The sequence below is a fragment of the Pleurodeles waltl genome, chromosome 7 (genome assembly GCF_031143425.1).
Source record: "Pleurodeles waltl isolate 20211129_DDA chromosome 7, aPleWal1.hap1.20221129, whole genome shotgun sequence".
Taxonomy (NCBI): domain Eukaryota; kingdom Metazoa; phylum Chordata; class Amphibia; order Caudata; family Salamandridae; genus Pleurodeles; species Pleurodeles waltl.
In genome coordinates this window covers 170,140,150-170,163,315 of record NC_090446.1, presented here as the reverse complement: position 1 = coordinate 170,163,315, position 23,166 = coordinate 170,140,150, and the positions used below count along the sequence as shown (strand labels likewise).

Here is a 23,166-nt window from a genome sequence, read left to right as displayed (position 1 = left end):
GTTGATGAAACAGCTTCAGAGTGCTTCACTTACCTAATTCTTTCCTATGGTTTGTACCACCTGGCTCTGTTCAAGTGTTTGCAAATCACCATTACTGTTGTTTCTTCATAAGGGGTGGTTTAACAGGAAGTCAAAATTAATGTGGGGATGTAAACATCTAAAATGGCAGTGAATGGCTTTTAAAAGGTGTACCTTTCTCACAAAAGAATTATGAGGAGCAGCTGTTTACAATCTGCATTTTGTAAAAAAATAATTAATACTTCTGAAAATATTCAGAAAGGACGTGTGGTGAAAGAATGAGTATTGTTTATGTGAAGGCCACCAGGGCCCTACAAGCTCACATATTTAAAGACTGCAGCAGTTTGTCAGTTACTATTATGAGGCATACCTCGGGCCCTCTTGGGCGGAAATTGTTCCAGTGACAGCCCTCTGTAGGATTACCTCTCTAACATGAGTTAGTGTTGCCTTGCCTTCAGCCCTGTGATGGGAGTTCAGATCACTTCTCTTGCCCAGTTCCGCTCATGTAAAATAGAATTATGTCCACTGAATTTTACAGTCTATGGGGACGAATACAGAAATCCGCCAAAATATGTTAGTGTCTGCTGCTGCAACTAAATTCTGAGTGCATATGTTACTGCTTTGAAAATTTGCAAACTAAGTTTCAGCCTGGACTTTTCCACATCTCACCACACGTGTGGGAAGCGACTACTAATAGTGTTTGTTTGAGATCAGGGGTGTCCAATGTATGTCTAGATCCATATGCAAGATCCATGCCTGATCTTCAAAAAAAGACCTGAAGGCGTAAGTGGGCCTCCCTTAGAGTCAGTGAATGCAACTTCATATCCTGACAATGTTGCATGGATCTGGTCGCCCTTCACTTACCCTGGCCACCCCTGGTTAAAATGGACGTAAAGCCACGCATACGGCTGGGTAACACAGATCGAGACGCAGCTTTGACACTGTGAATGTAGTCTTCGAGGCATGAAATGAGACGGGGAAGGGGTGGCGGGACGGGATCACTGGTCAAATCGGAAGATGGTTTTGCAAGTCATACTTATCCGCGAGGTCAGGCGATTTGGATATTTGTGACATTGAAAACCGTGTCTTATTCACGTGCTCGGCCAACGTTTTGAGGTGTAGGAAAACAGGAATCATGCATTTTTCCTGCCTACACTCTTCCAGGTTTTACCTGCACAAAATGTGTGCGGGGCAACTCAGATGTGAGATTATAATTACAACACTCGTATTCCTGAGAGAGGACGCTCAAGCCGGGCAGACTGCGGGCATTGGAATGAGGCCAATGTGAGCACCTCGGGATGTTCGCCCTGACAGGCCGCCCCACCTCCTGCCTAGTTACAACCATGCATAGTAAAAAAAAAAAAAAACATGTATTTAACTCTGACTTACAATCGTCTGCGACGCTGTTCATATTTCTAATACTACAGGAAAAAAATAAAAAACGCAAATTTACGGGTTTAGGGTTTATCGGCATGGGATGACGTTAGTATTTTTAGTTGCAGACTTCAATTTAGCCGTGTTTTTTAAACTATCATCTGGGTCGACGTGCGAAGTGCTACGATTTATGACATAACGTTTACTTTCCGTACATTATAAAAGTGCGCCAGACAGAGAAAAGCACGGCAGATTGGACACGGTTGCCTAACAGTGGGTCTGATTGGCCCAAGGGCCCGGACTAATTTGTATATAAATCACTGACGTGGTAATTTTGTGGGGCGACCCACTGACAATGGAGGGGTGGCAGAGACAATACGCCTCGAGCCCGGGAGCAACAGGCCCTTATGTTCAGTAATGGGAAGCATAATGAAGGAGCCGGTGAAAATGTCGCCTCTGGGCTTCGGCCATTCTGTTGGCGAGCTTGCCTGACCTGTAACCACACATTAGCCATTGATTTTGCCCAGGGCGTTCTGACTTTCGGGCCTAGAAAATAGCATTTTCTAACATGGATTGCGTTTATAATTTCCGCCAGTGGGCAATTGCTAATCCGAAGGAAAAAAGTAAAGGTCGTGCATCTGTTGAAAATAGTGTTTCCCGGTAAAGGCACGCTTCCCCCCCAAAGGGTTAGTCGTGTGCAAGGATTATTGGCGCCACAGAGGGAAAAAGACAGTTTCGCCGGTGGCACCGCACAAATACCCAGAAAAATATGCCGCTGTCTGTTGCCCCCTGCTGGTGGAGTTGTATGTACGCGCCCACCTTGTCTTTGGGAATTTACAAACCCCACCAGAAGGAGATCAGGAAATCTATGAAAAAAACAGCTTGTCAGGCATAAACCTGCAAAACCCAATCCGACCATAGACACCAAACGCAATGCTGGAAATAAATTTATAGATGGATATATTCCCCTTGTTTTTTTTTGTTTATTTACCTCAGAAAATATCGGATGGTTGCAGAAAGTTCACAAATCTTAATGTACATTTGCTGTCATTTTAATTGGTGTGCTTGAACATTTAGCGTGTGGGAATCTTTTGACACTATTTGGCATTCACATCATCCTCCTGGGAGCTCCATTTTCCCACCCCTGAATTTGTGACTGCAGAAAATCCAGCCACCTGGTGGATTTCAACAGTTGTAAGACGTCCCATCAGTATGAGTTGAATACCTGCAGATCCTGATTCAACGAATCAGAATCTATCCTTTGCACTTAAGTGCAATTTAAAAGCAGAGGTGGAAAACTTTGTGCGGATCTTTGCATGAACTTTTCTCAAGAAGAACATTTAATGTATGGTCACTCATGATTATGGCTCTTAGACTGTAGGGACATAAAGGCGGACAGTCGAGGGGCCGGTTAAAAACCTGTGGAAAGCGCTAAAATAAATATAATTCAGGCACGATGTTGTATTCTGAACTGAAAGCAAACTCTGCTAAACAAATAGAATTGTAACCTTTATTGGCAATGTCAAGATTTTGGGAATGCCTGATATGTAGTTGAGGAGGTTGCAAAGATGTACTCCTTCCCCTTTTGGCTGTCGGTCACCTTCAAAGCACCTGTAAAGTTTAGGGTTCGCTGATACCTTAGTTTTTTGACATAGCTCCTTCGATGGAGACTCCCAGTACTCCCAGGATGCAGGGAGTCATTTCTTAGGCCCTCCTCCTATGTAGCTGTTGAGCAAGCCCTTGTCCAAGTGCATTAATGCATTTTATATGCATTTAGTCATAATAAAACAGCCCTTTATTCTGTAACTTCACAGGGATTGCTTTTATTTATTGTGTTTAACCATCCGTTTTGATATTTTGTTCTCAATAGTGATTACAATACAATCCACAAAGAAGGAACCAGCCGAGGGGAAACCGAGGTTTGATTTAATCCAATGGCTCTATTGGGGCACCGGTTGTTCTTCCTCCAAGCTGCCTCTGTCCTTTCTACCCCCTGTCCTACCAGACTTGCTGCAGGTGGCCTCAGGGAGAGTGGGAACAGGGAAAGGCTCCTAGGCAGGGAGCAGCCACAGTTCGGAGTCACCAGGTGACGCCATGGAACCCGCTGCCCCAGTTAGTAGTGACTGCAGCACTCTGCAAGAGGCCTGGTGCCTGAGATCACAATAGCAGGGCAGGCCTCAGTGGTGTTATGTAGAATGATGGGCGCCCACCGCAGATTGTGAGGAGGCTCCCCTGAGACCTCCAGGTCTCACAGATATTCATTCGCCTTGGGTTGAAAATCTGTCAGCACCCCTGTACCAGAGCGGTTTGCATTATGCCCATTACCGTTAACTCAGTCTCCAGGTGTGAAACATTACCAGGGTTTACTGATCAGTGAAGATTCACGAGAACAATAATTATGTCCCTGAAAACCAATTTTCCTCACCCTTAACTCCTCCCCCAGAGGCTACACTGCTTTCACCTGCTATAGTCCCCACAGCAGTATTTCCAGGTTCTGTGGTTTTACTGCGAATCTTGGAATTCCAGTGGCCACAGCAACATTTCGTAGCTCCACTGTACAAACCGGTATGAAACTGAATGTTGTTAAGCAGTGGCATAAATAACAAGGGTGCCCATGGGCGCGGGTGCAAACAAGGCAAGTGGGCCCCTGTGACTGCTTGTCAGTAGTAAAATACAACAATAAGCAGGATTCACTAGGCCCCTAAGGCCTCGGGACCCCGGTGCCACTGCACCTGCTGCACCAGGGACAGCAGCGTTCCTGTTTATAAATGAACCTAGCGGTATGTGAAGCAGACAGTCAAGATCACATCACATAACACAGCTCTGATGTGTAACCATACAAGATTCTCGGCCTCGCTGATCGGGCTGATAAGTGGAGTTAGCAGCTGCTATCATCATTTTAAGAGACTACACCGAAATACAGCACAATGTTACGTGAAGTAAAGCGTCACTGAACTCCGGCCCTGACGTAAATTCTTTGGCGGAGAGAAGGCAGCGTTCTGCCCGCACCTCGCTCCTCGGTTGGTTTTCTCTAAATAAAATAAAGCAATAAAAAGTGCGCGTCGGCCTCGCGAGCTCCCGGCTCCACAGATGGTTTGCATTAGTCGCAGTCTAAGACCATGGCGGCAGCCCCTGCACTCAGCGCCGCGGCAAGCCCAGGGAGGGCCCCCCTTCCCGGGGTTCACGTCTCACTTTTTACATTATAATGAAAGGTTCCTTCCCACACAGCAGCAGCACAACATCTATTCAGATTATTTACAGAAGACGTCATGGCCGCATGCCGCCATTACAACCCGGGCCCATGTTTGTATTTACACATATAAATATCTAATGGGAGAGCGGCCGGGGAGTACGTACCACACACGGCTGAGGGGGCGGCATTTCTGTCTTGTGAGATAATCAGATAATCCCCCTTCGAATATTAAACGAGGGTCTGCGCGAGCCCCTGTCATGGCCCGGAACAAAGAGGGCAGATTGTTCCGATCTTTCAGTGCAGGTCAACCTTCTAAACGGGAGGAGGTTGTGCACCACACACAAATCCCGAATTATGGGCAATTATAACGAGCGATGGATTCCCAGGGCTCAGGTCCCGCTGGGCCGAGTGCTTGGAAATTTAACACCACGCAAGAAGAGCCACCTACCTTTAGAAAACTACTTGGAACATTCCGGCTGGTAACACTGCCATGCTGAGTTGGGCGAGCCAACACATTGGTAGGGAGGGTCGAGCCAGAAACGAGCCATGGTTCTGACTTGGATCTAAGGTCCCGTGCAGGGGTCAGAACATGAAAATGTTTTGCATAGATCTCATGCTGCAAACATCATGTAAAATGCGATAAAGTCTCTATAAAATTCAAATAAGGTTCTAATTGTTTAATATGCAGAAGCGTTTCACTTTAGTTCAGCGGATTATAGATTTGCATAGAAAGAAATTAGTAGTGATTTTTTAAACATTATTATAGAAGCAATCATTTTCTCTGCCCCTCCCTAATGACAATGCCTTTAGTGAACTTAGTTGTCAAGTGCACCCTACATGTGGCACCTCAGAGGTTTTTTTTGCCATCAGTGGATGATGTTACCACTGCAGTTGTGCCCCCTGCCAAACCAGGGAGCAGTGTCTGCTTAGAAAATAAAATAATATTAACAGATTAGGTAACCAGCTTTTAGTAATGACTCAGTGGGGGGTCCCCGGATTCCAATAATGATTCAGTGGGGGTCCTCAGGTTCCAGTAATGATACAGTGGGAGGTCCACAGAAGACAAAAGGTTGGAAACCACTGTTATAGTCTATTAAACACAAGAGGTTAATGTACAGCTCAGGTGCAGAACGCACATAAGGGAAGGTGCTGTCGTTTGATAATGAAGGAAAAGAAGGCTTGGTGATTTTTTTTTTGCCAAGTATCACACAATTTGGTCAGACCCAAGATTGATAGCAGGTTTTCTTGTTTCATATTTGTGCAATTCAGCCACTTAATGGCTGTCTTTTTCTCTTACCCATTTCCATGTAAAGAACATGCAAAATCAGAGATGGGATGTGATCGCTTATAATGTGTTGTATCTGCGCAAAAATACAAGTGGGTACAAACACGAGGGCACGAAGAAGGTAGAGCACTGTAAACTACCTTCCTCCATCTTTAAAATCTTAATGATAAAATGAGTGCCCTCGGATGGGCAGTGCAAATGAGGGAACCCTACCACTTAGGAGACCAGAACACAAGTAGTTCACACAACAAGGAGCACTTTTAGTAACGAACGAACTTCAGATAATGGAAAAATTAGAAACAGTTCGCTAGCATGCAGTACAAGTTTGCAACTGGGCATCTTTCAGTCTTGTATGTTGCGTCTTCCACAAATGAAATATCTTTTTGTAGTAAGTCGGAGCCTTCTGATGTAACTACAGGGTGGGAGAGGAAATGATGTGAGATGATGAGAATAAAGAGGGGCTCATGGCAGCCTGCATGGCAAAACAGTTAAAAAAAAAGGGCGTGCAAGATAGTTGCACATCTTATCTATCTTTTGTGAGTTCACCATTGCCTGCAAATATACATTCACTTCCCCAGAGTACCTGTTTCAACTCAGAAGTGCTGAAACTCTCCCAATAAAAGTATTGCACAAGTGCTGTGAAGTTTCGGTACTCTTCATTTCAAATTAAAGAAGTCCAGCTACACAGCACCTGCCAGACCCGCCTACCTAAAACAATGGAGATCAGGGAATTAATAAGTAATCATAAGAATGGACAAAACACTGAAGATTTCTGTTTCAGTTGGTTGGATATGAGAATCATCTCATTTTCAAGGAACCACCAGGCGATATCTTTGTCCCAGTGCCACCAGCCGTTCTGCCCCATGTCGCTTTGTGTCTTCTAACACTGGTAATGCAGAGAGATTTGGTTTAAAACATTAATGTTCAAAGATGGAAGGGAAAAAAGAAAGGATGTATCAATGAAAGACAAAAGGAACAAAAAATAAGGATCTAAAACAGGAAAACGTTCATTTTTAAAATAGTACAATCCTTGTTTCTAATTCTAATGTACATTTTAAGATATACCACGTCACACAGGTATTTTGTGGTGATATAGAGGCCCAAGGCAACAGGTGGAACAGCTTTGTGAGTTCATGAAACTCCAGGGTGTCGAGAAGTAACCTTTTTAGTTCTCAATTGTGTGTATATTGTTTATTATAATAAGAGGACTGTGCCCCAGCCATGCTCACTTACAAAATCGTATTAGTTTCCAAAGCAATGTGTGGAAAGTGCATCATTTTCTGTTTTATTCTTTGGAATCTTGGGTTTGGAGCTTGTTTCTCAAAGTAAAAATCAGGATTACAAATCCAAGAGTGGAAACCAAGCAGCTTGCCTTGATACACTAGTCGCACCATTCAAATCCCTATCCTCATATTATTTAATGAAGGCGTGCTTACCACATTCATTGGTGCTGCAGAACTGTGAGGCACGAGTTGGAAGCGACAAAGAGTGAAGGCCTCGAACCGATGAAAGATGGCAAGCCCACAAAAACAAGTATAGGAACAAGTGTTGACTTTGATGGCCCCAGCCTGTTGACGATGTCCTTTGAGTGGGATTGGCGTCGGATGAGGCAGCAAGACAGCAGAAGGAGGTAAGGCAATAATCCATAAGCTTGCCAAACATCCTAGCTTGAGAGCGGTAAGGTCTGGGATGGTATCAAGATGGGTTGCGCTGGACAGTACTAAGCTGAGAACCTGTTTTTATGCCCCTGAAGTGTATAGAGTGCATGCATTTCACACAGTATTTCTCAGACTTACAGCCTGAGTTTCAGACATTCAGCCCAGAAACAATTGGGTTACAATTTTTCAATTTACTCCATGATGCAGCTACTATTGTAACCAGAAGGTCATTCCACAGGTGAGATTACACAAGGAAAGAGAAAGGACGACACACACACTCAGCAGCACCACACTTGTGTCCGTACTAGCCTTTAATAACTGATTACATGCTAGTAGTGACATAATATTCTTATTAGGGCAACATTCTAATGTCAGACTATGCTTGTAACAATCAGGAGTTTATAGAAGAATTAATTAATATCATTTGTACTTATTTCGTATGAGTGCTAATTGTTTTTTATTGCTGCTTGTGTTTCTAGTTAAAGAATGGTAATGCATACTATTAGTGTTAAGGGCTAATTTAATTAAAACGAGTTTCATTTATTTGAATTCTTTTTTAATAAAAATATAAAATAATGTGTTGTGATTTATTTCGCTTTTGAATTACTTACCCCAAGGCCAGCATATTTAATCTAGGGAAGGTTAAAGTAATATTACCTTATAGAGCCTGATCACAGCCTTCGGTGCTTTTACGCAAATGCTGCTCTGCCCCCTGCATGTGAATTATGAGAAATTATCTCGTAAGGAAAAGAGTCCCAAGAGAGGGAATTTGCAAAAAAGCAAAAATGTCATAACTGGAAAGGAATTTTAGTGTCTCTGCCAGAAGCATCATAAAATGTCACATTAAACAATTGCGTGCCCCGCATTATCTCCCCTGAGCACACCGAATACCACTGAGGTTGAGATATGTTTGTTTTGTTAAGTTTTAAGGAACTCATACATTGACATCTTGCTGCTCTCCTTGTGATATTTCTCTCTCTAACTTCCATGGTTTACACAAGAAAGGTCTTATCGCAAAGAACCAAAATCGTGTCAAATGTGTTTAAGGGCCTGATTAAGATCTCGGTGGAGGGGTTACTCCGTCACAATGGTGACGAATATCCATTTGTCGAAATATAAATCGCATCGGACACATTGGTACTTAGATTTAGGTGGGTGGGATATCTGTCACCGTTGCGACGGAGTAACCCCTCCGCCAAGATCTAAATCAGTCCCTAAATTTAAAGCAATAAACTCAGGCCCTGATTTACATCCATTTCTCCTCATTACGCCCATCTTGAGGCATTGGGTTATGGCACAAATCCCTGTCTACAGTTCTTTTTAGATTTGGATTTGCATCAAAACCCATAGGTCAGTGCATAGAATCGCCCATGCACAACCCATGGACATCCTCTTGACACAAAATAATGCAAGGTAGCGCTTTGATTGTACACCTTTGTATTACTTTGGGTTACGGTGCTACACAGATCCAAATTTGTGTTGGATTGTAAATTCCATAACAACTCGTTGCTTCAGGTCTACGTTAAAAAAAGTAGCGCAGATACAACACAAAGGGGGTGATTACGAGTGTGGTGGTCTATAGACCACCACTATACAACCCTGGTGGTCTGGAGGTGGTTCTAATTCACCAGGGCAGTGCTGCTCGCAGCGCTGCCCTGGGGATTACGACCCCCTTCTCCGCCAGAGGTTTCGTGGCAGTACCACTGCCATGAAAATGCTAGCAGAGAACAGGTGCAGGGACCCCTCCACTGCCCATGCACTTGGCATAAGCAGTGCAGGGGCCCTCTGGTCAGCACCATTGCAATGTTCACTGTCTGCTTTGTCCTCCCCGTTGGAAGTTCAGCGGATGGTAAAAACCATCGACCGAACTCGTAATGACCCCCGAAGTGTTTGTAAATCCAGGCCTCACTGCTGAATGATCTTAAAGGTACATGGCACTATAGAGATGATAAAGGAAGAAAACAAGGTGGGATTTCAGGAATAGAGCTCACCTAAAGAGACTCCTTACCATATCAAATATGTTGCCATCAAGAATCTCAGTATTCGCTCTTGCCTTTTACGACTGTGTCAAAATCCTGCTGAATCTATGCTGTTTTTTCAGGATAACCATGTACTACGCAAATATTTCTATTTAGATTAATCCAACGTAAATTTATCTTATGTTGATCTCCCGAAAATCTGACATGCCTTCGGTCCTCAAGGGCTAGCACTGGAAACCTTGCGTTAAGGAATTATACTAACATGGACAGTTGAAATACAGAATTTCCCGTTGAGTTATATTTGAAAGGTATACGTACAATCAAACAAAGAAGACTTAAAGTACTGAGATGCTCAAAGGCAGAATCAGAAAGCTCATCAAAGAAAGACGGCAAATTTGATGACAGTCAGCTGTCACAGCAGTGGTCACTGCTCGACTTTTCAAGCCCAATTATTCGGCATTTGAAAAGATAAGATGACTAAAATAATGAAAAAATATGAGCGAAATAAAGTCAAATGGAAAGGTGCTCATGTTTGTGAATTAAAAGATTGGAATGTTCGTGTTAAACCAATTTGCTAGGGTAAAATTAATCCACCATGATATTATCACAGCTGTGGCTTAATTCCGCCCAGTCCAGCTGCAAGTTTAACATAACCATTTAAATGAATAGTGATATCAAATGGCATAGCCCTTGGTTAAAGTGCGGCTCTTTTATATCTGATTGTACTGCATTTGACTCAGAGCAAAACTCAAAATATTGAGACTTCATTTTGAAAGTCTCCTGTATCCGAATCAATGGGCCGCACCATATAATTAAGATCATGGACCTGGCTTTCGCGGCATGGCGTGTTTGATTGGCTTCATTACTTTTGAGATTGCATAAAAGCTTTTATTGCCCGATATTTTCATTCTAATTTTTCAGTGTACAATTTACATTAAAATCAGTTGAGGGCTTAAAGAATTGTTTCAGACTATTTCTAAATGCCTGTCTTTTCTCTTTTAGACTAAAATACCATGTACTAGTTTGGCCCGCCTGCAGTGCACAGCATTTGAATTTGGAAAAGTCTCTAGCTGCAGAACTGTTGTGGCAGGCATACTGTGCAGGAAAGCGCGGTTCCTAAAAGAGTCCCACTCCAGAATAGAAATGGAGCATGGGACGTCCATTGCACTCAGCCGCGAGAGCACGGGACTGCGGGCCGAGGGTCTGTCCTTCTCCAGGGGGTCAGGTATTGCTTGAACAGTACTTCAGTTGTCAGCCATGTCAGAGTTTATGAGCGTCCTTGCCTAATAAACACTGGTAATGCAGGCAGCTGTCCTGCGTTGTGGACCTTGACAAGGCACCAGGGATTTGCAGGCAGGGGGGATATTTTGTTGAGCACTTGACCTCTAGATCTGAAAAAGTATCAGGAGAAGACTGCATTTACTGCAGGAAACATTAGCTCACGGGAGAGTTGAAAGTGTTTGAAGAGGCCTCTTGCATACGTTTAAAATAAAAAAAACAGATGCATTTATTTAATGTTAGCCACCGGAGGCCTACAAACTCACAGATGAGAGTGCCAAGTGCCATACATTAGAAACATTAGGCAACATTTAGAAAATGTTCTATTATGTGTCCACAGTAGTCTGTAAAATCAATTCGGATTACACAAATGTTAAACTATTTGTGTTATCAATATAAAGGTTGTATTGGGTGGCAACATGATGTGAGAATGCTCTTCAGGGCATTAGCACAGGGCCAAGTAAATACATTAAAACTAATATTAGATTACTATTTTAATTCAGTTCAACTTTTTTTCGAGTACCATAGTCACACATAAAAAGTAGAAACCGTATAACACAAAGCAAACATAAACACAGTTAAAATAATTACTATTTATAAAAGAGCACACGCACAAGCTGCAGTAATTACCCCCTGGCAAAGACAGGAGGATACAAGGATAAACAGGCGAGCAAGCATACCCCGAGGCAATAAACCCCGCAATATGCACGGGGCAAGTCATATACCTGAATAATTAAATGAAGTACATGAAAGGGGGAGGCAATCGGGGGTCGTGATAGGCTGGACTTTCTTAACACTAGTAACACAGTGGGTCACATTCAAAAAGTCAACTTACACTTTTGAGTGATTGACACTCTGTAGTAAGTTAAGTACCTTTTTGCCTATTCCCAAAATCAAAGTGTAAATTTACCCTAGAAGTGTAATTTAAATTCTCTATCACACTGAAGGGCCCGAGGGCTATATACTTTTGAGTAATTTACACTGTTGATGAAGTTTTTTTCTTCTTTTTGGTCATCACAAACTCCTAGTGTAAGTTACACTTTTGGAGTGAATTATTCCTTTGGACAGTAAATTTACACTGAGATTTTGTGAATAGCCAAAAAATAGTTTACCTAATAAAGTGTATTTTACTCAAATGTGTAAGTAACCTTTGTGAATCAACCCCAAAGTATATTAGGCTGCTGTAGTGTACCCATGTTTAGATGATGAAGCAATGAGGTGAAAGGTGCCAACGGAGAAACGCAAAAAGTGTGGAAGATTTACAAAAAAGTAAAAATGTGCATGTAAAAGGGAACTGAGGATTTGAAGAGTTTGAATAGAAACCCTGAGCACAGTACTGTTCATCAGTTGGCAGGACATTGCTGATAGGCTGTGGAAAGTAAAGAAATCGTAACAAAGTCCGCAAATAAGTCAAAGCATGGTCTCATTACTGGTGTGTTAATGGGCCATGACGACGCTAAACTCTGGTCACAACAAGACCTGACAAGAAATACCTGATGTATGCAGATGTTTAGATTTGTTATTATTTCATTAACTGTAGTGTCCCAGACTCCTCTAAAAAGTTCATAGATGTGCCTAGACTAATGCAGGAAAGCCGCCCATCATGTATAATTATGAGAAATCATCATGTATAAAAAGTATAAGGGTAAGGTAGCACATATAAAATATTGACACCTTCCACACTAGGCTTACTTGGAAGTATATCTTACCCATAGACAGACATACTTAATATGATGGATCACTTGTGTTGACAAGTCTGGAAGATGGAAAATTCCCATCCGTATTGTTTTCAGGTTTGCAAGAGCTGTTTTGTCTGCTGTGACCATTGTAAGCAATTTGCCTCCAAGCGTTTGGGTTGTACCTCCCTCCACCCTCTATTCATTGGAGGCTGCTTTGGAAATCTGACCTGCTTCATTTAAGATATCAATTAGGGACAAAAGAACCTTTGCAAGATGGATTTCTTTTCCATTTCCAAGTACGCAGGTGAATTTTTAGTAAGAGATCATGACACTAAGTACTAAAAAAGAAATCCTTCCAATTCAGCAAAGGTCTTGCTTTTAGTCAAGGTAACCTTGTTGAGTGTATTCATCTGAATTGAGACAATTGAAAATCTGTGCCATCGAGTGTTATAAAGGATGAAGAAGAACAGAAAGGACTGAGTGAAAGGACAATTTTCTGTTTTACAAATTAAATGGCACCTTTATAGTTTAGTTAAAACTTAGAGGACATGAAACAATCAGGAATGCGAGCACTACTAACCCCATGAGATCATCCAACCTTGTCCAGAGAAGAAGAGTCCATTCTCGATGCATAGTCCCTTTTCGACCCTCTGAGGTTGTCAGTTTGTAAGGATGGAGTCATACCAAGTTACGTAGTCATATAATTTTAAATAGTGTTTTTAACCTATTTATCAGTTTGCCTAATTTTGCCAGATATCCACTTCATCAAATTTCCTTCTAGTTCGATTTAGATCTGTGAAATAAAATGACATGTTTTCAAATACAAGGCAAAAGAATCTCCAGTGTGCACCATGAATATCAAATCCAGAATATCCAGCATGCAAATAATGAATTAACGAAAGGTAAGTATATATTTTCTATGCCTATCTTAACACATATGTACCTTGGTGATATATACATATCTTCAAGGTACATAGATATGAACTTAGTAATAGTAAATCTATACTTCCTTTTTTGCACCTACCTTTCAATATTTTGGCCGTTGATATTCTGTTCACAGTATTCTTGTATTTCGATATTATCGGGCTTGATTATCAGCAGTACAACCAAAATCTCCATTTGGTGTTTCTTTTTATTACAACCAGACTATTCAAGCTTCCAAAGTGCATGTATGTCTGGTGATATCACCAGAACATGCACAGGCAGAGAAAGAGGCACAGAAATGCCCTTTGGTTGCAATCAGGCTAAACGATTACTACATTACATTATGTCACATTTTCATCAGCCATTTACTTCTCCGCATACTATACTGCAGTATTGAGCTCTTTTATTGTGTTGTAGGATGCATCAGCAACACTCGTTAACACGTAGTACGCAGTGGTAGCAGTTGCTTCTACTGGTTGGCTGTTTGGTACCCATGCTGCTGTCTCCTCTGGTCTAAACAGTCACAAAAAACAGAGGCAGTAACTAAAAAAAACATATTCACCAGAGACATGTTTCCACTCCTCAAGCTCCCTCTATTTTCTCAGCAGCGTAGGAGTCTGTTGATGGAATATGGGTGGGAATCGTGTTAAAATCGGTTATGTGGTCAGTTGCCAAAGGGTATTTTTCCTATTCTAAGTGTTTTTGTTTAATTGATATCTGCAGTTCAGGTTCAAAGTTTTTGACATTTCATGTGTTCGTATTCTGCTTATGGAGCAGGATAATACCACATGATACTTCTTCAACAATTTATTTACAACAATGTTGAGTGGTCACAAACAGCACAGGGATGATGGATTAATATAGAGCTTGATTTCTTGGCAGGCTGGCCCTATTGATGTTCCGCTACTACTATAACATTCCTCACTTGGTATGGGCAGTGCTTTTCTGTTCAAAGTATGCAGACAGTAGATTAACACTAAACGGTCCTGTGGAAAATGTAACTGGAAATTAAAAGGCAAGAAAGTATTATTCTTGAGAACCTGTGAATCACTATGTTTGAAAGAGCAGAGAAGCATCAATGTTTTATATCATGTCAAAGTGTTCAGAGACTCAGTTAGGTGGTATAAATGGAATTACTTGAGAGTTCATTGATTCCAACTGCTTGGACTCTTATTGTGCATTAATCTTAAATATATCAACAAGACAAATGGGTGTTATGTTTAAAGTAAAATCAAATCATAGACTTTCCTTGAACTTCAGTGTGCTATTGCAAATTGATGTTTCATTGAACACCTTTCATCAAACCCAAAATAAGAGTGCACCTTTACTTTCAATTGCCTGCCAATCACATTCTTGGTAATTGTACTTGGGTATAAACTTTATGTCCAGTGAGAATGGATATGCAAATTCTATTCAAGTTGCTTATAATTTGACAAACGATTATGGATGTCAGTCCTGTATAAGTGGATGACCAGTATTCCTGAACTGCAGGACAAGTCTCGAATATACAATGTCTGTTGTGAGCTAGCAGGCCAGCACACAGATAGCATTCCCCCCAAGAAAATGTATTTTATTTCCCTATTTGGATGGAGCTCAAATCAAAGAGTGTGTGGTAATCTTGAGAATTAAAGGGGTTTGGTGGCATAAGTGAATGCAAGTCTTGAAGCACCTCTGTAAATTATATTAGATAATGTGGGATACCCAACACATTTTACCAATTTCTATCTCCAATTAAGGAAGTTGTTGTGTTTCATCTCTACAACTGGTATACAATTCTGCAATCATTGCATAATTTTTCTTTAGCATGAAATTAATACAGGAGGTTTTCTATAGATAGTCATGAACTTGTGGGTGTTGCGTAAAGTAATCTAGCATCAATACATTTTACAAATCAAGGTTTGAAGGTCTATTTTTAAACATTTGAATGAGAAAGTTAGATCCCAAGACAAACACCACCAATGTTCTAGATATTCTGTTTCTTGTACAGTATGCAGTATGAATCATCACAGATTTCAGGACGTTGAGGCTGATCCCATGACATAGTGGTTGTGTGAACAGTGGAAGTTTGAGATACTTTTTATTTCAGTCCAGCCCTTAGAAAAAGTAAGATTGATTTAAATGCAATTTCCTTCAATGATATAGGCTCACTGAATTTAAAGGCTACACGACCACTGCTAGTTCATAGAAATTTCCACAGGAGCTATATATATGAGCTATATTAAGTTATTTCCAAGCATGGCTCAGTCGTACAACATCTAGTATAGAAGGACCGAGCTCTCACAAAGGCAGGTGTAGTAGTCTATAATCACAAAAGGCTTATTTCCCAAATCTTGTATTTCTTAAAGAAGCCCTTCGGTCCTAGTAGAAGGAGTGATCAAAATAGCAAAGACATTTACATAAAACTATCATTTTAATCATATCAGTTCGACATGGCAAAGGTATTGATAGGCTGCCCCACTCCTGAGAAAAGTTCTGAACATGTAGGTGATATTGTAATTAAATGTAAAATTTGTGAGCATTGCATTGAGGCATTTCACAGATAAAGAAACCTGTAGGTCTTCTAATTGCATTATCTCAGGTATTCAAATCAGGGGTATAGAATGATTCAACATGTAACCCTTCAAATGGCCACACTTGTTTACACTTTCATTAACAATAGTCAGAATTTTAGCCAGGTGCGTAGTGTACAGAGCAATGTCCAGGCATATGTGTAACAATGACAGAACACTTTGCGCATACAACTGTTAAGATATTCTCCACCATTTGTCCGAATATTGGCTCCCTAGAAATTGCATAAGACGTAGTGAGAGAAGGCACCAAGGGTGACTCTTTGGAATGAGGGGACACCATTAACCAACATGCGAGCTGCCGGCTAATTTAAATGCAGAATTGATTTTCATTTTTCCCATAAAATTCCATAGAAACCCCCACAAGACCCAGAAAAATGTTGTTAATACAATGTCTATGTGTGGCCAATAAGCCTAATGACCAGGTTTGTCTGGGGAGCTGGTTCCTTTCCTGGGACATATGCATTTTTGAGTTGACGACCCCAAATGCCTAAAACAGCAGCAATTCACAGGAAAACATTTTGAGATCAACATTATGCAGGTACAAGAGTCGAACGACTTGCAATTTAAGAGGTTTACCTTTTTAAATGAACCTCTAATGGTAGCTTTCTGCCATGTTTCCCAGAACGTACTACTAGAAATGACACTATTCAAAAGTCAAAACGATTTCGATTCCGATTTAATTGAATACCCCAGAAGGTGTGAGGTCTGGACCTATCACTTTTTCCATAGTTAGGCCATTCGCATGCGCTTATGCCTTATTACTCGGTCATAGATTAGCGCTTTATTGATTACAACATTTCTGAATCAGGTGGCAGTGGTATTGTATCAGTGCTTGCAATTTTTGACACCAGTTAAATTCAATAATGTTAAAAGTTTTTCCACAGGAGAATGATTGTTATCCCCGTGTAAAATCTCTTAAAATCTTCCATACTACAAAGGCAGTAGTAGACCGAGTATTAACATCAATATATTCCTTAATTTGGGACCTAAATAACTAATAAAATCTTCCCAGATAAAAAAGCTTGAGGACATTTTATTGAGATTGATTTTTGACCCTTTCTGTATGCTTTGTCTGAAGACATACTGGTGATTTGTCATCATCAATCTTTGTGATAGAGACCACAACAGATTTTGTGAGAATATTGATGGTGGGGAGAGGAGTAAAACCTATCACTTCTAGCTTGTGAATTAACTGTTCTCCACACATCAACCAAGCCTAGCATCTCAGTTAACTGGGGAATAGTGGTTCTTATATTTCTCATCGTGCCAAACTAGTCTGTGTTAAATGCACTTACTTGCATGTCTAAAATGCAAATAAGTCCCTATATAAAATTAATGAGTATGGCCATTCTGTAAATCCACATTGGGAGTATATATTTTATACAATCCACAAGTGGAAGTAGGTGAAGTAATACAATGCCACCTGGAATTTGAGTAGTGCATATGCCATTTCCATGCACATACAACAATAAAATATTTATCTGCAATCAGTTTTCAATGTAAGAATGAGCATCTCGCATTACACGCATCCCATCCTACATTCAAACATTCGTTCTGAGCCTTTTTCCTTCTCAGAGAAGAAAAGAGATTCCCTACCTTCCAAAATGTTGAGATGCTGCTTGGGAGATACTACTTTTGACGCCTCTTATTATGGCAATATGTACAACCATGATCTAGTATGCATTTTTGAGTCAAGTCAGCTGTCTTATAAATGCCACAATGATCAGACAGAGGATTTTACCATCTGTAACATACACTTCCCTTTTCAGCTTTCACTTTTTTTGACTGAGATAGAGAGATGTTTATTGCCGGTCACTAACACAGTCCATATCCTGGATCCACATCTTAAGCTTTTGCATGCCTGTCTAACAGACCAGTAGGAACTAAGGGCCAGATGTACAAACTTTTTTCTTTGCAACAAGAAAAAAGCAAAAAGCATTTCCTAATGTGCAAACTCAATTTTGCAATTCAGTAATCTATTTACAGAATTGTAAAAAGGGTTTGCGAGTCGCAACTAGGAAGGGGCGTTCCAAGGGTGTCCCTTTCTAACTGCGAGTCACAGTGGTATGTTTGATTGTTCTGTGCAGTCGCAAAACAATTGCAGCTAACACCAATTTCAAATTGGTCTTAACCCATTGTAAACGGGAAGGGGGACCCCAAGGGAGCCCTTCTCTTTGTGAATGGAAGCAAAAAAAAAATTTCAGAGCTGTTAGTGGGCTCACAGACCACTGCCTACTCTGCAAAAATGAAAAGAAAAAAACGTTCACGTTTTTTGTTTGAAATGCATCCCACTTTCCTTTAGGGAAAACGGGCTGCATTTAAAACAAAACTGCTTTATTTAAAAAGCAGTCACAAACATGGTGGCCTGCTGTCCCTATAGGCCACCATCCCTGTGAATGCGGCCATTCTCAAGGGGGTCTCAAATTGGGACCTTCCTCATGAATATTGATGAGATAAGTAATTTGCTACGCCACTGGAAAACACAAGCAGTGTACTTAACAATGTTGGACATTTTGTTTTGCGACTTGAAATTTGCGATTCCCAAACAGATCTCAAAATTGCGAGTCGCAAAACAAAAGGTCGTACATCTGGTCCTAGGTGTTAAAATATTGTTTTTACACTGTCTTCAGCAGTAACAGCTGACATGTTTATTTTATATACATATAAAGCTAATACCAAAACCAATGTCACATATAGAACAACAAATGTAATGAGATGGTTTTAGAGGTCACGCCAATGTTATTAAAAAGAAAATACACGGAGAATCTAAACTAAAACTATAGTTTGGTTGTTGTTTAGTCATGCTAGAGATGCAGCACTACTGGAGCTGGACAAATATGAGCTTCTGAGTTGAAGTAAATGTGTCCTCTTGCCAGGCTATGCGATAGTAACATTTACTCCAAGCCTTTTGGCAGTTCTGCTTAGTGTTCCAGAACAGCTGATTCTCATGGCACATATTTCGACCTATATACTATACGCTTGTATCAGCATGAATGCCAGGAGCATATAAATACATACAAGTATTTTCCAACCATCCATTGACTATCCACCGCTCACAAATGCAGCATAACATATTTACAGCGTTATTTATTAATCTCCATCCACAGATGGCATCATAAATCACAATCATAGTTCTTTAAATAGCAGCTAAGGTGGGAAACTGGATTATGTGTCAGAGTTCAACATTCCAAGGAAGTCTGCATTAAAATAGATTGTTTGCTACCCTCCCTGCACAGTATGCACAAGGCTACATGTGGGGGCCAATTAGTAAGAGGACCATAGCCCAGTCTTGTTTCTTTTTGGCACAAGGTTTATTTCTCACTGCAAACGCTTTGTGACTCCACTTGGCGTAATGGGGTTTGTTCAGCTGTCCATTCCATAGTTAATCCAGGGTCTTAAAATAAAAACAAATAACTGGATCTTTGGAGAAAGGGCTACAAGGGAAGACTCTGGGAGTCATTTATTTCTTGCTTTTGAATGGAACGCAGAAGATCTAATCACTAAAACAAGAGAAATAGAGCTTCCCATGCCTCATAGACAGGAGTCAAATTTTAAGGAAATAATTTCGACCATCATGAATTTGAAAAGTATGGGTTCTTGGCATGGAGAATCAAGTACAGAGTCAGAGCCCTCCTCTTAAGTGTCACTAAAGTGGTCGATGCTGTAATGTAAACGAAGGGGCAGTGTCATCATTTTGCCTAAAAGGGTTCGTTTTGCCTCCTGAATTGACCTCTAAAGGATTACCTGTACTAATGTTCTGGTGATTTACATTCTTTACATTGTTGGGGGGAACAGAGTAGCCTCCATCACAGAAACTCGCTTTGGGAAACAAATGTTTTCACACGTCTGTCAAAGTAGACTTTTCATACTGATAAGAGTTTCATGGGTGTTGCAAGTTTTTATCAAGGTCGCACGTACTTGTGTTATGCACAGATCAATAACAGGTGTAGTCAATACTAGAGGGTTAACCTTAAAAAATTCTAGTTTTAGCAGGAGTGTTATATGCATATCATGCACACATGAAGTTAATGTTTTAGCACAGTGGATAGAAGAAGATGTTATTCGTGTCTGCGAATAACATCTGATTTAACTGTGGCCTCTGTTCCAATCGTATCCTCTTTACTGCCTAGTACCTGCACAAAGCAGGCGCGAACATTGCCAAATCTATCTAAACGTGTATTATGTTGAACATAAAAGCAAGAAAAAATTATTGTCAATAATAAATGTAAAAAGTCTTCTTAGTACATATGCCTAAAAATACTTTAATTCTTCCTAATATCCAGAGATTTAGGTATCCACAGCAGATGTTGTAGTGTTGGCTTTTCAGTGGGTCCAGGTACTTTACTTATTCTCACGAACTGTCAAAGCAATGGAACCAATATTCCTATTTCACATAACATTTCATTTTTCAATATATAATTACAATGGTGATTCTGTTAAAACTTGTTGTAATTTACTTTACACGTGATAACAGAAGGTTTGGTTTATGATTCAGTCACATTGATCTTTTTACAGCTCCCCACAGAAAATCTTCAGAACTCTATCAAGAAAATTAAAATCCTTTTCCAGTTGTTTTTATGGCTTATTTTCCATAGATTGCTCATAGTAGTATATTAATTTTGCCTCAGAGAGTAAAATCTTAAACTGCTACGTGGTCACAGTCTTCTTTGATCCCCTCTACTATTTCTTTAGAGGTTTTAGTTATTGATTTTAAATTATCTTCATATAATTTAATTCTGTGATATTCAATCTGATTTTTGGATTATTTGAAGCTCACCATAAATGCGGTTGTTTGATTTGTTCAAAGAAGACCAGCAATAGATTCTGTTAAAGCCCCCATTCCAAGATGGCTGGTAGGTGGTAGTACTGAGCCCTCAGAAACTGATTCCAGCCAGTATCTCCACTGGATTTACCAGCTATCAATGGGTCTTGGGCCTGGAATAGGGAATAACATAAGGGGCGTCAGCTCTAATTCCCAATCCCCAATGTAATTTTCCACTTTGAGGCCCCTTTCCACCCTCTTCCATGTTTTCAGCTTTTGGAAAATGTGGGTTGATAAGGATTTGGATTGACCCTGTGCCCTCTTGTTCCGTATAAATCTCATAATCCTGTGGGTGGTATTCTCTGTTTAGAGACCACTCCACACAACATGTGATCAGGGCCTATGTTCGGTAAGTAAAGTTCTACAGTCTACTGAACCCTGATTCCCGACGACCTTGTGAAAGACATTGCTTATGGAACACCTAGCACACCTCTCACACCAACTCATAAATGTCAGATAAGAAGAGCTGCCACAAATAGATTGCCCTTTAATAGAAACACACATTTAATCGTGTTTTTCATCTGAAAAGCTTTGCCCCGTTCATAAGTGATAAGGAAGGGTAGACTGACTGACTACCTTTAATTATACGTGTAGAATGAGCAATCCAAACAAATAATAGTCCTGGAAGTAAGTTCATGTACAGCTGGAATGTGACAAGTGCATGTTTGAGTTTATATCAAATTACGTGCTCTGTTTAGAGAAGAGAGCCTGATCACGCTTAGGATAAACCCTAACTGGCTCCATGTAGTCCCGTTTCCTTCCCCGCTCTGCTGTGCTATGTGCTGCTAATCTATAGATTTGGGGCTGGCTTTTAGTGACTCAGTTATTTGGACCTGCCAAAGAGCTTCTCTTGGCTGTTGACTGTAAGGTGGACCTCGGCCCAGGCAGGGCAGGCGATTTCCCGAAGTGTTGTGTTACCACAGGCAATTTCTCGCTACCCTTCCACAATGTGGAGCTGATTTGCTGCTGCCATAGAACAACTCTCATGGGTAAAGGCCAGACCCATAAATAAAATGCATCACTGGGTCCCTTATCTCGAAACCTTTGGTTATGGGACGAACGGGAATCCCCGAGCACTGATGCAGAGGTTCGGACCTATCCACGCACTTGCCTTCTGCAGTATTGGACTGTTGTTACAACATGTCCCATGGCAGATTGTGGTTGCCAGCCTACTAATGCTATTCACAGACATATTCTTCATCCGTAGTTTCGACGAACAATCATTCCACAGGCGTTGGGAAGCAGACAAATAATTGCAGTTATTGACAACCAGCCAAGTTTCACATTAGCTTCGCACTTGACAGCATCCCAACGCAAATGCTAATATTAATTAACTTTATGTGCTACCGAATGTCAATATGCGTAGGCAGGCATTTAGATTGTAAGTTGCATTTCTACAAGGTTCTTATTTTTCCTTGATTTGCCCTTGCTGCAGAGGTTTTTTAATGGGTGACAACATTTTTAACATGACATTCATGACTAGTGACAACAGAGGTTTGTCATCTTATAGCAACATAACTAATGTACAATAAAATACCTTTTGCCAGACTATCATTTAAAATGCCGTACATCGTCTGAAAACCAGGCCCACCATGGTTGGTCGAATAATGCCAAGATCCACTGATTTTGAAGATGATTGACGATCTGGGGCAATCCAGACATTACTTGACATGCCAGTCGTATTTGTACAAGTGATAATATACAATTATAGATGGTTGAGAACCAGGAGCAGGGGAAGCAGGCAGTAAAGGAAGAAGGTTATCACCTAGATGACTTAGCTGTGTAGGATTTAAAGAACAGAGAGGTGCACGTGCACTGTAGATGCAAATACGGAAATGGTGGGTTCGTTTGCAGGTTCACTAGGAAGAGTGTTCTTGGGAAGCGAGACTAGTATCTCAAAAGAGAGAAATTTTGATGGGCTTTGCAGTAAGCTGGAGACTGACGGTGATTGACTTGTACTTGGTAAATAACAGCAAAAGATATGACTGGTAAAGGAGGCACCATGGATTAACTTCAAACAACTGTAAAACAACTATAAGGGGTATATAGAGTAACCTGTGATTTGGGAGTAGCCATTCAAGCTAGTGCCAGCTCTGAGTATTGTGGGTGCATCTAGAGAGGTTGAAGTGTGTACTGCTAGTACATTTAGTGAATTTGATAATCTTGTCAACAAGAAAATGTGTATTGTGGACAAATGTTTAGGAAGTAATTGCAGTAGTAAAGTTTGTTTATGCCCAATGTCGTAGGTTTTGAAGTGTAGAAGAATGACAGTGAGCGAAGCATGTGGCTGTTGGCAGTAGTAGAGAGGGAAGTGCTAAACGACTCCAGAAACATGCTGTTGCCATCTTTTGTGTCAAAAGTGCTAACAGGGCGAGAGGTTGTAGTG

The 23,166-nt window shown here is 40.8% G+C and overlaps 1 protein-coding gene across 4 annotated transcripts in view; it reads left to right on the top strand.

Annotated features, from left to right (window-relative positions):
- The window catches only part of EYA2 (EYA transcriptional coactivator and phosphatase 2), a 270,278-nt gene that overhangs the window by 164,814 nt on the left and 82,298 nt on the right, over positions 1-23,166 (top strand). The gene's annotated exons all lie outside the window — the stretch shown is intronic.